This window comes from Triticum aestivum, chromosome 4D (assembly GCF_018294505.1).
Source record: "Triticum aestivum cultivar Chinese Spring chromosome 4D, IWGSC CS RefSeq v2.1, whole genome shotgun sequence".
NCBI lineage: Eukaryota > Viridiplantae > Streptophyta > Magnoliopsida > Poales > Poaceae > Triticum > Triticum aestivum.
In genome coordinates this window covers 48,738,715-48,756,939 of record NC_057805.1, presented here as the reverse complement: position 1 = coordinate 48,756,939, position 18,225 = coordinate 48,738,715, and positions in this window count along the sequence as shown.

Genomic DNA, 18,225 nt, shown 5'->3' with positions numbered 1-18,225 from the left:
ATGGTTTTGAATTAAAAGCATATTTTTTCAAAAAAATGTAGTAATATGAACATTAATCAATAAATAGTGAGACTTCATTTTTACCATATATATATGGGACAAGTGTTAATAAAAATATATATACCTCATTTAGGCAAGGTAAAAAAACTTGATTTCAAATAGGGCTGTTTACCCTAGCTTGCGAGCTTGTTTCTAGCACATTTCTCATTCGGACTGTTCACCTACGAATATTGGACTTCAAATGCTCGATCAAATACACCGCACAGAGCAATGAACCTCCAATGTTCAACTTCAACTTTGGCTCGAATCCAAATTTTGGCCCAAATTAAAATATTGATTTAAATTCAAATTTTGATGGAAATTTGAATTCTGACACAAATAAGAAACCGAAGTAGAAGCAACATTATTACAACTGATAAGTTTTCACAGTAGCTCAAATATACCAAGTTTTAAGATGCCAACATCTTAATACAAATCTACCAAGTTTGAAGCGATCGACTCACCCTCAAATTGACAACACAAACATTTCCCAACAACTTAATTCAAATTTTCGACTTGCTCCTTGTGTTTGCAGCTGGCTTCACCGTCTTGCTCCTGGTTTCCCTAGTTGAGATGCTCTTTTCTTTCAGACTCTTGTTCGTTTTGATCTTGGGCTTTACTTGGGGTTTTCCCCGTGGAAGTGTTGATGGAGTAGTTCCACTCGCCGAGCACTTGACGACCATTTGACGGTCATCTATGGGTTCAATAATCTTTAAAGGCACAGTTGGAAAAATTACCCCCTCCTCTTCCTCTCTTATAGCTTCAAAACCATCAAAGGCCATGGTTTCAAAATCTTCTGCTTCTTCATCTCTTGGCCTTTTCTCCCTAGAGCTGGTAAATAAAATTATAAGCCATAGGCAAAAAAGACAACAAATGCAAACAAAAGGGTAGCTGCATTCTACAAAGGGTGCAAACACATACCAAGATGCTTCATTTGCTGTTGCATTCTCCACTGCATCTTCAGTCTCCATTGATGCTGCATTCTCCTCAACATTGGCTGCTGTCCATCTTTCCTCCTCTCCAAATGATGCATCCACTGCATTGGTACAAAGCGTAGCAATATGCCCCAGAACTCCACATTTTTTGCAAGCACGCTTCTTTGGTAGACGACCCTCTTCACCTGCTCTAATCCTCTGGTTCCTTGGTCTTCCTGGTGGTCTAGTAATGACAGGAGCGTGGAGTTTGAACCCTGGATCTACTATGTTCCATTGATCTTTCCCCAAAAGTGCAGGCACATTGTCAGCATAAGCAGCCATAAATTTGACAACAGAGAAATACTCAGAGCAATATTGATCAACTTCACCATCTGCACCCCCAATAACGGTCATCAGATGTAGGGCATGTATGCATGGCTTCCCACGGATCTGCCATTGCCTACAAGTACATTCTCTAGTACTTAGGTTCACAGGATACCTCCATACCCTATTTTTAGTGTCAGTATAGGTAACCTCTCCCTCATATGTACCAGATTGAATACATTTCATCTTCAGTCCTCTTGCCTTCAAGTGCAATGCCTTAATCAGTGATGGGAGCATTTGATGACCAACATATTGTGTTTCTGCAATTCTTTTGCGAAGAGCCATCTTTATCATGATCATTTGCCTCATCTTGTCAAATGCTTGCCACAACAAGAGCCCTTTCACTGACTTGAACTTTGAATTGAAGCATTCTGCAAGGTTACTGGTCACATAATCTACTTTGCAGATTTCGTTGAATTTGCTTCTTGACCACACCTTACCGTGATGTGCATCCATGTACTCCTTCACAAGAGGATTTTGAGCATACAACACTCTCAAATGGTGTTCATGCTTCCTTTTGCTGCATGTGTATGATGCTGGCCATAAGTTCTCATCATAAACTTTACCTTTGAACTTCTTTTTGAAATTATGCGCTAGGTGTCGCATACATTCCCTATGCTCCACTCCAGGGAATACAATTTCCACTGCACTCTCTAAACCCTTGCAAGCATCTGTGTGTATAGCTAAACCTGGGGGTGTGCCTATAATGTTGCGCAACTGCTGCAGAAACCAGACCCAACATTCCTCAGACTCTGCCTCCACCACACCAAATGCAACTGGGAATAGCCAGTTGTGTCCATCAACTGCAGAAGCTGCTACTAGATGTCCTCTCCATCTTCTAGTCAAATGTGTAGCATCTACAGCCAAATAGGGCCTGCAACCATCTAGAAACCCCTGCCAGCAAGCCTTGAAACAAACAAAAGCCCTTCTGAAGCACTCCTTCTGAAATGACTTCCCTTTTATTTTGAATGGAACTGTATGCTTGTCAATCTCTACAACACTCACTGGACATGCCATCTCCACTTTAGCTTTGAAAGTGTAAAGCAGCTGAAAACTGTCATTCCATTGACCATTAATTCTGTCAAGAGCCTTTTCCCTAGCATTGAAAATTCTCATGTAAGGAATTTCTATCTTGTACTTCTCAAAAAGCTTCCCATGGAGTGCTGTTAAACCAAGTCCAGGTTCTTCTCTCAGCCAATCCAATATAGCATCTGCCACCCACCTAGTTTTTGCTAGCTTGGTTTTGGCCTTCCCCCTCCCCCTCCAGGTGCACATGTGTGCTTGTGTGGGTTTTTCTTTATCTGAAACAAAATAAAAGGGTAAAAAACAGTTAAGAAACCTTACTCAACGATCTGAAACTAAATTACTAACTGAACTTGGATTACCTGAATATATTTGCTCTTTCTCATACGAGATGCATGCAACTTCCACCTACACCTAGGATATGGACAAAATACTGTGAACCTTGCTGGCTCACTCCTTTTAATCTTATAGGTGATGTCAGATATAATGCACCATGTTGTCACTGCATTCCGACAGCCCGCCATTGATTGGAAAATGGTACCTACACTAAGCTCAGGTTTTTCCCTATTCCACTCAATTCTTGGCATGTCATCACCATCGTATTCATCCTCGATTAAGCTGTCCATGTTCTCCACCTTCTCTTCATCGTTAGTGTCATCAAACCTAGCTTGGCTGATGGGCTCCTCCATATATTCGTCATCCACTGCTTGCTGACTGGCTACATAGACCAGTTCAGGAAATATCATCTCGTCTTCATCATCATTTGTAGGCACTGCCTCGTCAGGTTCTGCATCTTCTTCTACACCAACTGCAGAAGGTACACGAGAAGCAGCAGCTGAATCGGAACCAGAATTGGTAGCAGGCATGTTGTGGCTCCATGAACCACTTGCTTTACTTGGTGTCGACCTACAAGGAGTGCCGGGGTGCTGGCTATTAGCACGGACAGATGATGTCTGAACTCCCTTCCCCTTCGCCCGTTCTGCGCGTGGCTGAAGCACATCGATTTGGAGTTTACCGAATCGGCAGCCAGCAATCCCAGCAAAAAGCAACGGCATATGATCGTTGCAAGTTAGTGGGAGAAATCTTTGCTCATCACTGCTGAAGTAATTCAGTTCAACAGCATCGGTATCACTCCAGGGATAGGTGTTTCGGAGCTCAGCTCGCAAATGTTTGAAAGATATGCTGGTTTCTACCACTTTGGGATAGAAAAATGATGAAATCAAATGCGGTTTAGTACCACGCAGCACACTAGTTTCCATTCTAATCGCCAGCCGGAAAGCCAGCGCGGGATCAATCCTATTTTTTTGAAGGAAACAAAGGCTTCAGTTAGCCGGGTAAAATCGAGCACAAATTCAAACGATTCAAGCAAACATAAGTCAAATACGGCCTACAGTACAACTTAGAACGTCAATTCGAGAGGAAACAATGCTTACCCAGGTTTAATCCATGAATTATCTGCCGCGGATTCGACGCAATCCTCTCCACGGTCGACTGCATTCCGGCCGTCCTCACTCAACATCGCTATGTAATCCCAGATGGGGAGGTGGGCTATATCTGGCGGAGACGCGGCGTCACCGACGAACTGAATAGGGGCATAGGGTGGAGGAAACAACTGCAGTGGACGCGGCACGACGCCGGCGGAGGGGGCGGGGCGGCGCGGTGCAGTGCGGCCTGTCTAGATCTGTTTCAGATTCAGACAACTGCCCAATACGTGTCTCCTTGCGGTCCCACCGTCAGCAAGCAACAGTCAGACGAAGACTCGGCCCCACTCGTCAGCAATTAACGGTCAATGGACGGTCAAGACGGCAAACGCCCGCTATGAGCATTTGTGAGAATTTCGGCTAAGGAAGAGGGGAAAAGTGAGCAAACGTTTGGAGCGTGGGGAAAAGTGAGCACAACTAAGGAACCAGGGGCACTAATTTAAATATCCCTTTTAAGTAAGCCACTCCGCCCAGGTATTCCTGGAACGACTCGCCGAACGTTTGACAAGTCAATCTTATGCAGACCCTGAACTTGTCAAAGTTAAAATGACGATTGGTTAATGTGAGGTCCATCTTAGAAGGTTTGTAAAAAATTTTAACTCAGTGGCCTGGCAGCCCATGAAAAGCCTCGATTTTCGGCCTGGCAGCCCATGAAAAGCCTCGTTTATCCTGCCTTTTTCGCTTGTTTTTATTCAAACAGATTTTTTGAGGTTTATTTTGATGAGGCTTATAATGCTTTATGACCAATAATACACCGGTGTTTATTGAACCGGCCTGGTTTCTGACTATAAGTCACCAGTATGAGATAAAGATAATCCGGTGTTTATTAACCCGGCCTGGTTTTTGACTATAAGTCGCCAGTATGACATAGGATAATATCCTGTGTTTATTAACCCGGCCTGGTTTTGTTAATAAGCCAGCAATCTATGATAATCACCAGTGCTCAAAATTTTGGGTGTCACCCTTATTGCACTGGCTTGGTAAACCAATAGTGTGATACAATATCACAGGTATGATGTATTTTCCATTATATATGGTCATTTTTAAGTCCAACCTTGGTTATAAACTATGTTAGTTTGCCATGGTGTTATATTGGGTATTATAACCCGTCTAGCGGTAAACCGCCAGGACGCTTTAAAACTGTTATATGCAGAAATAGATTCGAAAATTTTGCTAATCTCATGAGCATATGCGGCATATCTTAATATGGCGGATTAACAGTATCATGCAAAGTAAATATGCACGATGGCATAGCAGATCAAGAGTTTCAACTAGCCTATTACAAGGCATTCTGATGCCCAAAAGAATAATTGTTTTTCAACAAGTCTTGCAGAATGCAGAAGCTAAACCGGCCCCCGGATTATGAATCTTGGTCGGGCTGACTTGAAGGTTGCGGATCATCCTGCGCCGGTTCATCCTCCTCTTCTCTACCCAGTTGCTGGAAGTCAATGGTTGACCAATCAATCCCAGTTAAGGCTTTGAATACAGCTTCATCACTTATAAGTGTGGAGGGGTCAACATCAGGGGCATAGGTATGCTTACGGATTGGCGGAATAAGATTTGGCGCATCATAAGTCAGCGCATTAACTCTTTTATTGTTGGTATCATAAATCGACTGATAATGAGAAAGATCAGTCTCGTCAGCCAATTTGCTAGCCAATGGGAGCATTTACCTCATCAAGGCTCTGAGGTCATCATTATCAAATTCTGACTCGTCCTCCTTTATGCTCGGATAGCCGTTTCCAACATCGGCCGGATCAAGGTCAGATATCCATCCTTTGGCCCGAGTTAATGCAGTAAGAGCACCCGCCCTGGCAGCTGATTTCTTTAGTTCTTCAAACTGGGCAGGCATCATAGCCAGCCTTTCCAACGTCTCCTTGATTAAGGTTGGGGCGGTTTATTATGGGAAGCTGTGCACATGACCCGTTGTACGCCGGTATATAACTGCTCTATAAGTGTATAGGCAGCTTTCAGTTTTCGACACATATCTGAGCCAGGATGAGCAACGCGACTTCCTGCATTGTCCAAAACATCGGTAAACAGGTAGTTTCTTAGATAATACATGTTTAAAGTTTATGAAGAGGCTATTTACCAAAAACAACAGTAGTCATAGCATTTATTTGCCGTTTCAAGCCAGTCAATTCCTCTGCTACCGGATTAAGGGCCGCTTCAGCATCTTCAGTCCTCTTTAGCAGAGTTGCCTTCTCTGTGTCCCAGCCTGCCCGCTCGCTCTTGAAGCTTTCCTTCATTTTTTCCATGGCTGCTAAAGCGCTGGTCAGCTCCTCTTTGGCCTTGGAAGTTTCTGCTTGTTGAGATTTAATATTTTCTTGAAGGTCGGTGATTTGGGATTCTTTTTTGCTCAGCTCAGCCTGCAAGAGAAATGCAACTTATGAATTGGCAGTACATATTTGAAGTCCCAAGCACATAACAAGTTATACACTTGGCACTTGGGGGCTAATGTCTATTGCTTTTTATCAGAATTTTTTACAAGTCCCAAGCTCAATACAAGTATTATTCTTGGCACTTGGGGGCTAATGCATATTTGCTCAAGATAAAACTATGGATTTTATCTTCCACCAATCAGCTTGGTGGTCCATCGGTTTACAAAGGTGTTCAACAAGAGTTTTGAGCCTTACAGCAGAAAAAGTCCCGGTTCATCTTGAAAGAATAAACCGGCCCTTCGGGGCTACACAGGTGAAATTGAAGCATTATTATTCTAAAGTCCCGGTTCATCTTGAAAAGATAAACCGGCCCTTGGGGGCTACACAGGCAAAGTTGAAGTATTGTTATTTTACAAGTCCCGGTTCATATTGGTATTATAAACCGGCCCTAGGGGGCTACTGGAGTTGATAGTCTAAACCGGTCATAAGGTAAGAATAATTATGCAGAGTTAATAGCGTTTACCTCATATCTCTCCTTCATCATGTTCAATAAACCGGCTTCATAGTCACGGCTGGTGTACAATCGGTTTAAAAACCCAGAATGAATATCTTGGGCGCTGAGATGGGCATAGCTTTCCAAGTCCACCTTCCACTTGCCCTTGTCCATAGCAGAAAATTCTTCTTTGGCACTATGTTTTGACAGAGCAGTGGGGTTGCCTGGGGCCGTATAGCTGACACCAGTAATGATAACGTCATCCGTATTGTCATCAGCAGGTTTGGTTGGGCTTGGCGGTTTATCGGCATGAACCAGCGGGTCAATTTCCGTTTGTTCAACAAAGGTTTCATGATCTTGCGGTGCGGATCATCAAGAATATCGTCAGCATTTGGTTCAAACTGTTCTAGGGTCTTTTCTGGATCAGCTGCCGTGTTGTCATCAGCCGGTAAATTCAGCTTGGCCTTTTTGCTGGGTCTGGCCTTGGCTCTGAAAGGGACGAATGTAAAGGTTAGTATAGTAAGCAAACATAAGGTATAAAAGGTTAGTTTAATGTGCTCACCCAAGAATAGTTTTGAGGGGTGGAAGTTGTGTCCCTGTGGACTCGCCAGAAGACGAATGAGAAGTTCCCTGATAATTTGAATCAGACGGACTAAGAGGTTATCGGAAATAACCCGCCTTGGGATAATATGTGTCAGAAGTATAAGAGACCTCTGGGCGGCGTTTACGACCCGGTGTGTTCGGTAAGCCGGAGGAAGTAACCACCTGGCCACTATGCCGGGTTGTGCGGCGAGCTTTGTGTTGCTATTTCTTCAAAAGAAAGTTTGGATCCAAGTAAGCTAGAGGGTGTGAAAATCTTAAGTTCTGGTTTGCTTGACGGGTTTTCTGTGTTGGCAGAGGATCTGAGCAGGAGGAAAGAATAATTACCTCTACGTCACCAGCATGGCTAGCCTCAGTGTCATCCTGATAATGATCATTGTCGATGAGGTGTATGAAAAAAGAGCCAAGAGAATCAAGTTCTACCTCTGACTCTGGATTATCAAGGTCATCATCGATGTTCAACTCGGTGGTTTCAGCAGTTTTCTTCTTGGCAGGCTTCTTGGTGACCTTGGTCTTGGGGCGAGTTGTCTTGGCCGGTTTATCCTGTGGTTTCCGCTTCCAGAATGGGTCATCACCCTGATAAAAATAGAAAAGATCATAAGGGAGTATTAAGAATATGGGTTAAAACAGGAGATAGGCAATTCTGACAATTGGCGGTTTATTCTGAACACGGAAAGGACTAAGCCCTGTTTTACTGCAGTCAGCAACCGGTTCATCCAGCATCTTCTTGACAGATTCAGTAATTTCAGCATCAATCAGCTGAATGTCAGTGTGCCGTTGAGGGTCTTTCACATCCCCTGTGTACTCTCACATTAAGCCGGAACGACGGCTTAAAGGTAAAATGCTCCAAGAAACCCAGCAACGGATGAAATCAATGCATGTCAAACCGTTTGCCACAAAGGCCCTGAGCTTTGAAAGTCGTGGTGCATATTTGGCCCGTTCCTTGGCACTGAGTCTTTGGGGGAGTGGATGTGTACCAGCAAGCTGGTGAGCACGGTAGCCTGACAAAGGGTTCTCGCCAGCTGGAGAGGTGTCTTGGCAATAAAACCAAGTTTGATTCCAATCCTTGGGGTGGCTGTGATGCTTGGCGTGAGGGAAGCTGACATCTTTTCTTTTCTGAATTGACACCCCGCCAAGTTCAGTATTGGGCCCATCAGTAAACTCGGTACGGCGGTTTAAGTAGAAGACATCTCTGAACAGCTCGACTGTGGGCTCTTCTTGTAAGTAAGCTTCACAAAAAACTTGGAAGTTGCAAATATTGGACACAGAGTTAGGTCCGATATCTTGAGGGTGAAGTTGAAAGAAATGAAGCACGTCATGGAAATTTTTTGATCCGGGAGGGCTAAACCCTCGACTCAGATGATCAACAAACACAACCACTTCACCATCCTTGGGATCAGGAGGATTTTCTAGACCGGGGGCTCTCCAATGGATGTCATCCTTTTTCGCTAAAGCACCAGTTGCAACACATCCGTTCAACTCTTCTTCTGTAACCCGGGACGGGACCCACTTGCAGGAATAAAAAGACTTCGCCATTTATTCAACAACCTGAAGGAAGGTTTGTGCCAGTTTTAGATTCATGATCAATCCGCTACAAGTTAAAAGGCAGAAAGTGTTCAAACAAGCAAGTATGATAAACCAGAGATTGACGATGTCAAGTTGCATACATGAGCAATTGGCAGTTTAAGAGGGGACTAATGGTACCTGGCGGATTATGATTTTCTGAGTTAAACCGCCTACACAGATATTCAAAGTATAGATCTGAAGACTAAGTGATGAAAAAAAGTTTTCGCAGATTGATGTCGCAATTTTGGATCTACCGTGTGTCAGAAAAAGAAAAATATTCAGACTTAAATATTGGTACTTGAACAGTTTATGAAGTTCCAGGTTGGGTTTCCTACATAAAAGAGATGATCTGATGCAAAAGGAAGGGCTATTACTGCTACCACACAGGAATATATCAAGTTTGAATCTGCTATTTATGCTACGGTGAAGAACAGCGCCGAACCTCCATGAGCTTGTGCGAACCTTAAACAGATCTATAGAGGGGAGGAAGAACTTACTGAAGCTGTGGAATGGCGGAGGGGCGCGAGCGGAGTCTGGTCAGAACAGGTTGATGCAGCGGCCAACGTTGAAGCAGAGGTGAAGTTCAACGGCGGCGGCGGAGCTCGAGCGCTAGGGGCATCGCAAGGAAGACAATGAGGTGAAGAGGCACGGGGGAAAAAGTGAAAGGGACCCCCGTCCCTATTTATAAGGCGAATGGATAAGTGGCATGCGCGGGAATCGAGGAGGTCAGAAAACGGATCTGTAGATGTGCAGACGCCTCGATTTTCGATGATTCATTAAAGTAAAGGGGATACATTAAAAGATGTGGGCTCTGTGTAATGTTAATGGCAGGTGACGTCACGGCGGATTATCATGATCTTGGAAGATGACGTCACGGCGAGTTATAAGGCTTTCGCGAAGGCATTGAAGAAGGAATTTTCCTAAGTGTTGAAGATTGACATGAACAAGTTCAAATCAACCTGGGGCCTAATGTTGGGGATATAACTATTGAGTATAAACCGCCCTGGAGGGGCCGGGTTATGCTCATAGTGATTCACCCATATTGAAGCCTATGAAGACATGAAGGATGGCGCTTTACAAAGGAGACTTAATAGAAAGGCCCAAAGCCTAAAGGCGGGTTAAGGCCCATATATGTAAACTGCCATAAAGTGTATGACTTGTATTGTAAGGAAAGAGTAGATACCGAGCCAGACACGTTTATGAGCCGGCCGGGATTCTGTGAACTGACCGGGCGTCAACCTGTGTATATAAAGGGACGACCCGGCGGCGGTATAGGGACAAGAAACAACAGATCGAGAGCCAGGTCAAGCGTATTCACTCCCTGGTCATCGAAACCCTAGCAATACCACCTCAAACTGGATTAGGCCTTTACCTTCACCGCAAGGGGCCGAACCAGTATAAACTCCTCGCGTCCTTTGTCCTGATTAACCCCTTTAAGCTAACCTCATTGAGATTGCTCCACGACTAAGTCCTCACACTAGGACATCTGCCGTGACAATTCCACGACAGTAACGGTGGGAAAAGTAACAGTAGCAGTTTTGTAGTAATTGTAACAGTGGCAACGGTAAAGTAACTAAGCAAAGATCAATATGTGAAAAGCTCGTAGGCATTCGATCGGTGATGGAGAATTATGTCGGATGTGATTCCTCGTGCAATAGTTATAACCTAGGGTGACACAGAACTATAGCTCCAGTTCATCAATGTAATGTAGGCATGTATTCCGAATATAGTCATACGTGCTTATGGAAAAGAACTTGTATGACATCTTTTGTCCTACCTTCCCGTGGCAGCGGGGTCCTATTGGAAACTAAGGGATATTAAGGCCTCCTTTTAATAGAGTACCGGACCAAAGCATTAACACTTAGATAATACATGAACTCCTCAAACTACGTTCATCACCGGTAAGTATCCCGATTATTGTCACTTCGGGGTTAACGGATCATAACACATAATAGGTGACTATAGACTTGCAAGATAGGATCAAGAACTCACATATATTCATGAAAACATAATAGGTTCAGATCTGAAATCATGGCACTCGGGCCCTAGTGAAAAGCATTAAGCATAGCAAAGTCATAGCAACATCAATCTCACAACATAGTGGATACTAGGGATCAAACCCTAACAAAACTAACTCGATTACATGGTAAATCTCATCCAACCCATCACCGTCCAGCAAGCCTACAATGGAATTACTCATGCACGGCGGTGAGCATCATGAAATTGGTGATCGAGGAAGGTTGATGATGACGACGGTGACGGATTCCCCTCTCCGGAGCCCCGAACGGACTCCAGATCAGCCCTCCCGAGAGAGATTAGGGCTTGGCGGCGGCTCCGTATTGTAAAACGCGATGTCCTTCTCTCTGATTTTTTTCTCCCCGAACGTGAATATATGGAGTTGGAGTTGAGGTCGGTGGAGCACCAGGGGGCCCATAAGGCAGGGGCGCGCCCCCACCCTCATGGACAGGGTGTGGGCCCCTGGCCTTGATTCTTTCACCAGTATTTTTTATATATTCCAAAAATACTCTCCATGAAGTTTCAGGTCATTCCGAGAACTTTTATTTCTGCACAAAAATACCATGGCAATTCTGCTGAAAACAACGTCAGTCCGGGTTAGTTCCATTCAAATCATGCAAGTTAGAGTCCAAAACAAGGGCAAAAGTGTTTGGAAAAGTATATACGATGGAGACGTATGAGTGAGCCGTCAGCCAATAAAACCCATGACGTAAAGCCTTGGCTACGAGAGATTTAGAACCAGCATGATGACCACAATCTCCTTCGTGAATCTCTCGTAGAATCTCACAACCTTCTTCAGGAGAAACACAACGTTGAAACGCCCCTGTGACACTGCGATGATGCAACTCTCCATTGACAATAGTCATTGACTTGGACCGCCGGGTTATCTGTCTGGCCAAAGTTTCATCCTCAGGTAACTCGCCCCGGGTCATATAAGCCAAATATGGAACTGCCCAATCAGGAATCGCATGAAGAGCCGCCACCAATTGTGCTTCCGGGTCAGGAATAGCCAGATCTTCCTCTGTAGGCAATTTGATAGAAGGGTTATGCAGAATATCCAGGAAAGTGTTAGGTGGCACCGGCTTACGCTGAGACCCTAACCGGCTTAAAGCATCGGCCGCTTCATTTTTCCTGCGATCAACATGTTCAACTTGATAACCCTTAAAGTGACCCGCAATAGCATCAACCTCTCGACGATAAGCCGCCATGAGTGGATCCTTAGAATCCCAAGTGCCAGAAACTTGTTGAGCCACCAGATCTGAGTCGCTGAAACACCTCACCCGGTTTAAGTTCATCTCCTTAGCCATCCGAAGACCATGGAGCAAGGCCTCATACTCAGCTGCATTGTTAGTACAAGGGAACATCAGCCGGGGAACATAAGAAAATTTATCACCTCGTGGGGAAGTTAATACAACTCCAGCCCCGAGCCTTCCAACTGCCTGGACCCATCAAAGTGAATAGTCCAATATGTGTTATCTGGCTTCTCCTCCGGCAGCTGCAACTCTGTCCAATCATTGATGAAATCCACAAGTGCTTGAGATTTGATGGCTGTACGAGGCACATACTTTAAACCATGAGTTCCAAGCTCAATGGCCCATTTGGCTACCCGACCTGTGGCTTCTCTGTTTTGGATGATATCCCCTAAAGGGGCAGAACTAACCACAGTGATAGGATGACCCAGAAAATACTGCTTAAGCTTCCGGCTAGCCATGAAAACCCCATACACAAGCTTCTGCCAATGCGGATATCTTCGCTTGGACTCAATAAGCACCTCACTGATGTAGTAAACCGGTTGTTGAACCGGATACTCCTTGCCTGGCTCCTTTCTTTCCACCACAATGGCTACACTGACAGCTCGGCTATTGCAGCCACATACAACAACAAAGGCTCTTTATCAATGGGAGCAGCGAGAACGGACGGCTCAGCCAACTGTCTCTTCAGATCCTCAAATGCTTGATTAGCAGCATCACTCCAAACAAAGTGATATGTCTTCTTCATCATCAGGTAAAGAGGGATAGCCTTCTCACCCAACCAGCCTATGTACCGGCTTAAGACCACAATACGACCCGCCAAATGCTAAACATCATTAATACATGCCGGCTTAGCCAGGCTGGTTAGCTTCAATACCTCGTTCAGAAACCAAAAAACCCAAAAGCTTACCAGCTGGTACACCAAAGACACACTTGGCCGGGTTAAGCATCATCTTATAAACCCGGAGATTGTCAAAGATCTCCTTCAAATCATCAATTAGGGTCTCCTTCTTTCTGGATTTCACCACAATGTCATCCACATAAGCATGAACATTACGCTCGATTTGATTATGAAGGCAATTTTCACACACCGTTGGTAAGTCACCTGGGCACTCTTGAGCCCAAAAGGCATGGACACTTAGCAGAAGGCTCCAAACGGAGTAATGAAAGTTGTCTTCTCCCGGTCCTTAACTCCCATTTGATCTGATGATAACTAGAATAAGCATCCAAAAAGCTCAAACGCTCACAACCCGCCGTAGCATCAATAATTTGATCAATACGAGGGAGAGCAAAAGGATCAGCCGAACAAGCCTTATTTAAGTCCGTGTAATCCACACACATACGCCAAGTGTCGTTCTTCTTAAGCACCAGCACCAGGTTAGCCAATCACTCAAGATGAAAAACCTCAACAATGAACCCAGCTGCCAAGAGCCGGGCCACTTCTTCACCAATGGCCTTATGCCTCTCTTCATTAAAACGACGAAGGAATTGCTTGACCGGCTTAAACTTCGGATCAATATTAAGAGTGTGCTCAGTGAGTTACCTCGGTACACCTGCCATGTCAGAAGGTTTCCATGCAAAGATGTCCCGGTTCTCACGGATGAACTCAATGAGCACGCCTTCCTATTTCGGATCCAGATTAGCACTGATGCTGAACTGCTTGGAAGAATCGCCAGGAACGAAATCAACTAGCTTAGTGTCATCTGCCGACTTAAACTTCAAAACCGGATCATGCTCCGTAGTTGGCTTCTTCAAAGATGTCATATCCGCCGGGTCAACATTATCTTTGTAAAACTTCAAGTCCTCTGTTGCGCAGACAGACTCAGCATAAGCAGCGTCACCTTCTTCACACTCCAAAGATATCTTCCGGCTTCCATGCAGTGTGGTGGTCCCCTTGTGACCTGGCATTTTGAGCTGCAGATAAACATAACAAGGCTGTGCCAGGAACTTGGCATAAGCCGGCCGTCCAAACAGAGCGTGATACGGACTGTGAATCTTGACTACTTCAAAGGTTAGCATCTCAACCTGGGAGTCATGATCATCTCCAAAGGCCACTTCCAAAGCAATCTTGCCTACCGGATACGCCGACTTACCAGGCACCACCCCATGGAAAACAGTATTGGACGGCTTAAGATTTTTGTCAGTTAATCCCATACGACGGAAAGTACCGTAGTAAAGGATATTAATACTGTTGCCTCCATCCATGAGTACCTTAGTGAACTTGTACCCTCCAACCAGAGGCGCCACCACCAAAGCCAATTGACCCAGATTATCAACCCGGGGCGGGTGATCCTCACGACTCCATACAATGCGACCATCGCAAGTAACGGGGAACCGCTGGCTCAACAGCGGTCATAGCTCTTTTACGGAGCTTCTGGTCTCGCTTGCATAAACTCGTGGTGAAGACGTGGTTGAGGGAGTCCTGGACTAAGGGGTCCTCAGGCGTCCGGCCTGTTATCCGTCGGCCGGACTGATGGGCTGTGAAGACGTGAAGGCCGAAGACTGCATCGTGTCTGGATTAGACTCTACTTGGCGTGGAGGGCAAGCTTGGTGACCAACTATGAAGATTCCTTCTTATGTAACCGACTCCATGTAAACCCTAGATCCCCTCGGTGTCTATATAAACCGAAGGGGATAGTCCGGAAAGGACACCACATATATTCATTACCATATACACAGAGGCTAGACTTCTAGGGTTTAGCCATTACGATCTCGTGGTAGATCAACTCTTGTAACACTCATATTCATCAAGATCAATCAAGCAGGAAGTAGGGTATTACCTCCATAGAGAGGGCCCGAACCTGGGTAAACATCGTGTCCCCCTCTCCTGTTACCATCGATCCTAGACGCACAGTTCGGGACCCCCTACCCGAGATCTGCCGGTTTTGACACCGACAGTGGTACTGCCCACTATTCAACTACTTTGGATTACTTTGATACCCAGATTGATGTTGCTGATTCCCTTGCCCAGACTGTTGATGATAACCACTCTGATTGCCTTGATTGTTTGGGTGACCCTGGAAACCGGAATTAGAACCGCCACCACCGTAACCTGAGCCGCCGCCGCCCGGACCATGAGAGCCGGAACCGAGCCGCCGCCCGCCCCATGATTGTTCTGGAACAGATCAGAATTTTTGAAATCCTTCATAATGTGGCAGTCCTTCCAAAGGTGACTGGACGGCCTTTCCCGCGTACCATGCTTTGGGCAGGGCTGATTCAGCATCTGCTCAAGATTGAAACATGACCCTCCTGCCCAAGGAGGTGGCTTCCCCATACGACGCTGACCATTATTCTGCGTATTGGTATTGGCCACAAAATCTGAATTATTAGCAACCTTGCGCTTACCATTGCCCCCCTGACTCGCCGGGTTATGATGCTGACCCTTGGTGTTGCCACTCTTCTTTCCCTTTCCCGGCTTTTCATCATCAGACTCGGGGTCCTTGGTACTATCAGAGTCGGCATATTTAATTAGAGCCGCCATCAGCTCCCCCATAACATTGAAGTGGCGCTTGAGCCGCCCCAGCTTCTGTTTAAGGGGCAAAAACGGCAATTCTTCTCTAACATTAGGACTGCTGAGCCGACATTGATGTTATCCGATGAGTGCAGGATAGCTTTGACCCGGCGCACCCAATGGGTCATTGACTCGCCCTCTTCTTGGGCGCAGGCATCCAAATCCACAATCGACATGGGCTGCTTGCACGTATCCTTAAAATTCTGGATAAACCGGGCTTTTAACTCGGCCCACGACCCAATGGAATTGGCAGGCAGCCCTTTTAACCAAGTACGGGCCATCCCATCTAGCATCATGGTGAAGTACTTGGCACACACAGCATCACTAACCTCCAACAGCTCCATGGCCATCTCGTAGCTCTCAATCCACGCCTCAGGGGGTAAGTCGGCTGTGTAGTTAGGCACCTTAAGAGGTCCTTTGAAATCCTTGGGCAGACGCTCATTACGCAGAGCCGACACTAAACATGGTACACCCGTGGTTCTAGAGATCACGCCTGCCTCCACCGAAGTCGTCGGATAAGCCGGAAGATGTCGATGAGCCGCCTGCTGAGCCGCCAGCTCAGCTTCTCGACATGCTCTGTCTTGGTCTACCAAATCCTGAGCACCATCACGCGCCGGGTCATGTCCACGAGGCTGATTACGGCGCCTATCACTGCTTGAAACGGCCGGTGAGTCCATGTGTCTGCTATAACTCCGACTTGGGCGAGGGGTCGAGTGAATCCTCTCACGACTGTAAGAATATGTCTCCTCATACACCAGAGCTGTCTGAAGAAGCTCTCTCACCCTCCGCGTTTCAACCGCAGCTAGAGACTCGCCTTCAACTGGGAGAGCCGCCAATCGTGTCGCCGCAACGATCATGTTATCCAACGGGTTAGAATAATGACCCGGTGGAGTCGGCACATATCGTGGCGGGGTATTATTCAGACGAAGCGGATCTGTTGTGCGTGGCTGAACCGGCGCTCCGGTCCTAGGCATGGTAACCACCCGATTTATCTCTGGCGGGTTACTGGTCCCTGCTCCAGGCATAGGGAAAAGGTTCCGCGGATCGTAAACCGGGGGTAGACGACTCCGGTACTTCCTCCATAAAATCTCGTTTGAAGCGTTCGAATCCACTGTGACCCGGTAAGAATCCACTTGAATCTGATGTCCCCAAGCATCCAACACAGCTCGCTCCGCAGTCATCCTGGCATCCGCCGCCAGATCCTCTTTGGCTTGTGCTATATCGCCACGCAATTTCGCAACCTCCGCGTTGTGCTGATATTGATTCGCCGGGTTAACATTTGCTGCTAACAATGTTGTCAGACTGTCCAGTAAGTCGGTCAAGACCTGAGCCGGCAGGCGCACAGGGCCTCCTGCCCCGGCTGCCGTTGCCGCTCCTGACCCGGAAATCATCGTCGCTGCAGTTGTAGAATTCTGTGCTGGCTGTGTATCGGCCATGAAAATTGTGACCCTACTCGGCGGCTCATAGGGGTCCGAAATACTGTCGCCATCGGAATAGCCCCCAAGCCGGCCGTCTTGCAGCTGATACATTGAATTAGTCTCGCCTGTGGACGATTCACCATCAGAGCAGATGGCCGTCTCACCGCCGGACACGGATCCTTCCTCAAATCCCGCCCCATGGATGAATCCAACGATGGCAGGCTTCACGGCGGGTTGAACTCGGGCGGGTCGTGCACGCTGATCCGTCTAGATGATGTCGGTGCAGATGTCCGGCTCAGGGCCCGGTTCCCCGATCTTGTCGATGAAGACGTGGATTCCGCCGAAGGGGACCCGATACCCGTACTCGATTGAGCCAGCCTCGGGGCCCCAGCCTGCATCGTCTATGTAGAGCTTGCCATGACGACTCTTGGTCATCCGGCCCACAGCGTATCCCTTGATCCCTTCGAAGCTGCCCTGTAAGAACTCGAAACCACCGTGCCCTGGCCCCACGGTGGGCGCCAACTGTCGCGGAATTGTCATGGCAGATGTCCTAGTGTGAGGACTTAGTCGTGGAGCCATCGCAACTTGGTTAGCTTAAAGGGGTTAAATGGGACAAAGGACACAGGGACTTTATACTGGTTCGGCACCTTGCGGTGAAGGTAAAGGCCTAATCTAGTTTGAGGTGGTATTGCTTATGTCTCGATTAACAGGGAGCAAATACGCTTGACCTAGCTTTCGATCTGTTCTCTCTTGCCATAAACCGCCGCCGGGTCGTCCCTTTATATACACAGGTTGACGCCCTGCGGCTTACAGAGTCCCGGTCGGCTCATAAACGTGTCCGGCCTGGTAACTAATTACACTTGCCTTACAATACAAGTTATACATATATGGCGGTTTACACTTTATCGGCTTTAAGCCGCCTTCGGGCTTTGGGCCTTTTAACAAGTCTCCTTCATGAACCGCCATCTTCAACATCTTCATGGGCTTCGTCTTGATGAACCGCCATTGGGATAACCCGGCCCCTCCTGGGCGGGTCATACCCAATAGTCATATCCCCAACAGATGCTGTTTTAAATGTACGAGAAAATTTGTAGTACTAATACAACTGTCATGTCAAATTTTGGAAAATTTCAGGGGTCATTTGACTTT